At 52.2% G+C, this 5,022-nt stretch overlaps 1 pseudogene; it reads right to left on the reverse strand.

Moving 5' to 3' along the window:
* Nucleotides 1-4,630: 4,630 nt before the first annotated feature.
* Nucleotides 4,631-4,749, reverse strand: LOC112479812 (annotated as a pseudogene).
* Between the last annotated feature and the right edge of the window lie 273 nt (nucleotides 4,750-5,022).

Here is a 5,022-nt window from a genome sequence, read left to right on the forward strand (position 1 = left end):
CTATGGAGACAGGTGGACGGAGCGGGGTGTCAGCTGGGGGGCTGATGCCCGAGCTTCTGGGCGCCTGCCCGGCGGTCCTTTCGTGGGCTTCTTGCAGGGGAGACGACCCCGCGGCCCGTCCCGGCTCTCGGTGTGACAGCTGGCCTCCAGGCTGGCGGTCACCTGGGTTTTCCCTAATCTCCCATTTTGTATCTTACTCTATTTCCTCAGCCTCCTGACTCCAACGGGGTTATAGGGTTCACCTAGATTACTCGTTTATTTTCTTCAAGTTCCATTTCCTTGTAAATAATGCAGAGGCCATTAAATTTTTAATGCAAGTGTATTACCATTCCAGTAACCCCCAAACCAGAGTTTACAAAATTCGGTCTAGTTCAGTATCGTGGGGAAACTATCGATTTTATTTTGGAGGGACACAGAAGTATTCTATGCATTTTATAAAAAGTTATAACCGTCTTTACCCGTCAAAACCATCTGGTCCTTCCAGCTTCGCTGGCAGACACGGCTCGTATAAAGAAGCATACTTGCTACAGTTCACGCTGATTTCTCCCCGTATGAGTCGTGGTGACGTTTGATACGTGTGCAGGCACACCCGTGTTCACAGGCATGTCACCAGTTGCATTGTGGAAAGAATAAATGTGACAAATGGGAAATAACGGAAAATTTAAAAACTAATGGGAAACTACATTTTTTCTTTTTTTTACGGGGCTTTTTCTTCCTATACCTACTAGAGTATCACGTGTGAAAGTGACCGGCGGGGCAGGGTGTCCCTGCAGCGTCACACAGTGTCCCCTTGGCTCACAGCTCCCCGTTTTCTATGTCGCAGTGTGAACCTTAGAGGTGCCGCTCGCGTTTGCTTCATCACCGTCTCTGTCTCTGTCCGTCGCTTCCACCCGGCACCTGCTCAGTGCCCGGTGCTCAGGGCAGAAGCGCCGCAAACGCCTCGTGGGTGAACGGATGCGTGGACGGCTAATGCCACTGTGGCGTTCTGCAGTCGCTCACCCAACGGGGCCAGAGTTCCTCTTGTGTCCACGTTGTGGGGTCGTCGCTGCCCGTGTGCGTTTACTGGAAGACGTGCTCCTTTCTGAGGTCTCTAGGGGAGGGTCCCTGGCATCACCCCAGCTCCCCACCCTGGGTTGGGTCAGCTTGGAAACAGGAGAGGAGAGACACACCATTGACCGCTGGCTTTAGCATTCCTTCTGCACCCATCAGAATGTTCTGGACCCTCCACGACAGAATCGGAGAGGGAGAAGCAGGGCCCACGCAGGCCTTACTTCACAAGTTCAGTTGCCAAGTTCTTTGGGCTTCTTCTGGCCGTGGGCGTCGGCAGCCCAGGGCTACACGCCCCCTTCCAGCATCTTCCAAGGCTCCTTCCGGCTGCAGGTTTCAGACTGGCCTCTCCTCTGACCTTTGGCCTCCAGCCTGCGGGTCGCCGAGTCTCCTGGTTCCTGTAGGACGCCCTGCCACCACCCCCTTCTCTTGCATTGACCACAGCACAAATTCTCTGTCATTGTCCCTACCATTGGTGAGATTGAGCCGAGAAGAACAGAGGATAGATAGTGAAATTTGAATCCGAGATAAACACATCATTTTTAGCACGAACACGTCCCAAATAGTGCACTGGATATGGGAAATTAGAACTTAACGGGACGCCCTGTGCTCTGCCTGGCAGCTCCATTACCTGCAGACCCGGAAATGTTGCCGGAAGGCATGTGCCTTCTCCCAAGCCGGCCACCACGGACGCTTCCATCTGTCCCTCCCTGGAGACTTATTGGACATCTGCCTGTGTCTGCCAAGCCACAGACTCACCCGGCAGGCTCCCCAGGATCCGCCAAGCCCCAAGCACCAAGCTTCAGCCCCTCACCATTCTGGAGGGGTGGGGGGGAACCAATAGCCTTTGTCCCGAGAAACCCTCTCGTGATTTCCAACTGTCCTCAACCCAGCCTTCGAGCTCGGCGACACCCCTTGCAACTCTTTTCCGAGTCCTGCACCCCACTTTGAGCCACACGGGGCCTGGCCACCTACTGTCACTTCTTGAAGTTCCTGGCATCAGCCACAGTGAAGAGACAGAGTTCTCTAGTGAACGCCTGTTGCATGTTTATATTTGCTTCTATTCTTTGTGTCATTTCTTCAGGAAAGAATTTCAATGGCATGATTGTATGAATATGCATGAGCACGTCTGTGACTCATAAAACTCCGCTCTATCTCATTTTGGTCCATTTTCCCCAACTCCTCACAGCTGGCCTCCTGGCTGCCTCCCACGGACAAACCCAAGATGTCTGCGGCAGCTCGGACGCGTGGACCCCCCAAGTTCAGAAAGTGAAAGGCCCAGCGCCTTCCTCAGAGCATGCGCAGAGAGGCCTTTATGTCACGGCACGGAGCGCTCGGGAGACCTCGGGTTCCGGTAGCGTCCCAGGTCCTTACCCTCCACAGGGCTCTGCTCCGGATAGAGTCCCCAAGACGTGGGCCAGTGGGCCGAGCCCAGCGGACGCCGCCTCTGCTCCGGTGCTTGGGCCGGGCCCCTTGACCCCCCGTGCGGGTGGAACCGTGACCCAGCACGGGGATCGCTGGGTACGTGTCGGGGTCTAAGCAGCACACCCCGAATCCTACCGCTCGTGATAACATGCTCCAGCGTGAAATCAGGACACCCAGGTGTCCCCAGAGGTAAAAGCGCAGCTTTGCCCATGGGGCCCTAGATCAGCACGACACTCAAGAGTCAGAAGTGCGTGTCCGTCTTCGGGCCCGGATGCCACAGGCGACTCGCACCAAGGCTGCTGTTCTCTTACCCGAGTGACGCCCAGGCTGACGTCGCGCTGCCCAGGGACGCCTTCTCGCCCCGCCTTCCCATCGCCCTGCCTGCCTCAAGGCTTTACGACAGAGCCTGTGCCCCATGAGCTGCCTCTCCTAACCCATCGTTCGTCCTGGTCCCCAAGTCCCAGAACAGGGCTCACACCCCACAGCCGAGGCTCGTCCTGCCTCCTCCTGCATTTCGAAAGGCCTGTTGGCAGCCTCAGGAGACAGCACTTCCGGGCCATGCTCTGTTTCTGGTGGAGATACCTTCCTTACCTGTAATATCTGCACCACTTAAGAAGTGGTTAAGGAAGCTGAATAAAACATCTTTGACGCAGAATGCATATCACTAAAGTAGAACCCTTTTGGCAGAAAAACATTTAACTAGTCCATAAAAATAATTAGAAATAAACATTTTAGACATTTATTTTGAGAAGTTATGCAAAAGGTCTTGTGTATATGCAGATTCCCGACGGAGGGGAAAGAAGAAAACGGTGCATGTCAAAGAGTTAGCGGGGTTGCCAAAATTTGCTATAAATTCACTTCTACTTTTCTTTCAACCAAAGTTAAGAGGGATCCTGATGACATAGTTCTCTTTTCAACAACAAAATAACACATTAGCTCATCATAAGTACAAAAATCTTTCTGCCACTAAAGGCTAGAATTATCTCACATAGCAATTTACACAGAAGGTAGCAAGAGAATGTCCTTAATGATATTTTTTTTAGAAAACACACCGAAGCCAGTTTTCCTGGACTGCTTTTTGAGCAATTCTAGATGACATCTAACCCTAAAGGTGCATCGCCAAACTGTAACTCAGAAAGGCTCCCCTATGAGAGGCTAAGCTTAGGTGGACCAAAATTACGGCTTTCTAATAGTTTGACTCAGAGGATAAAATGTAGAATATAGAGTAGAAGGGAGATAAAAAATGTATTTGACTATCTTTCCTGAATAGCACTAATGTTTACTGGATACACAAATATTTTATGTACGTTAAACAGAGTAAACAGAACACAGACTGGCCTCTTCTGTAAGATCCAGGGAAGGCATGCAAGAAATGCGTATTTATAAGGAGGTGTACACCCACAGATACGTACGCACCTATTCGAACTGTGCTGTGTGCAGGGTAACCTTTAAATAATATATCTCTTCCAATTTTTCAAAATGTTATCTCTCAAAACACAATGCCAGAGCTAGGACAAGGCACTCACGGTCTAGCTGTACACACACGGTGAGGGTATGATACCCACTGAAGAGGCGGGATGTAAAAAGCACCTGCGGACAGAGAGGAAGAAGTAATAAAACAGACCGAGACGTGACATTCAGATGAGATCTTGAAGAACGAGCAGGCGTTGGTTAACATGGAGGGGGAACAGCATCCCCACGGAGCGGGCGGCCTGAGGGGCAGCGCGGGACGGGAGACGGCACAGGCGGGTGGGCAGGCGGTCCGCCGGGCAGCTGCAGACCGCGTGGCAGCCCCAGAGGGGCCGCTGGGCCGATGGCCGAACGTCGAAGGCGTGTGTTGTCGGAGAAGGAGACGGGGAAAGCCGTGCCTGGCCATGCGACCGGGGACTTCAGTGAAAGCTGGCGGACCGTGGAAGAAGAGGATCAGCCTTCCTGCCGCCGTCCAGAGTGCGGTGACACGTGGCGCTCGCGTGCGGGGACACGTGGCACTCCTCCGGCCCGCCAGGCTGCTGTTTTACTGTATGCTTCTCTTTCCTGTCCCGTCGAGTTTTGCGATTCACTCTATCATTTATCATATTTTAGGCGAGGTGACCCTCGGTTGACCTCACAGATCGTGAGGGCCTTGTCAGCTGACAATCCCTTATTTTTTTATTTTTTACGCGTACAGCACCTGGTCATCCTAGGTGGTCTCCCATCCAACTACTCACCAGGCCCCACCCTGCTTAGCTTCCGAGATCAGACGGGATCGGACGTGTTCAGGGTGGCGTGGCCGTAGACTTCACTCTGTTATTAATTCTAGTCTCTGCTGACATTTTCGTCGTCAGCTTCTTCTAGAAGAGCTCAGTCTTTTGCCTGTGCGTGTGTTTCTCACACCCTCGATTCATCTCTTTCTCTCTTTCTCTCTCTCTCGTTCCGAGCTCCTGAATGACGAGGTCTTGACTTTGTAGACATTCTCCAACGAATCAAAGACTCAATTAAACTTGTCCACCACAGCGGCCTCATCATAGTCATAATCTCTCTTTTTTCAATCCCAGCGAAAATCAAAGTTAC

Source organism: Pteropus alecto, unplaced genomic scaffold (genome assembly GCF_000325575.1).
Source record: "Pteropus alecto unplaced genomic scaffold, ASM32557v1 scaffold21, whole genome shotgun sequence".
NCBI classification, from domain to species: Eukaryota; Metazoa; Chordata; class Mammalia; order Chiroptera; family Pteropodidae; genus Pteropus; species Pteropus alecto.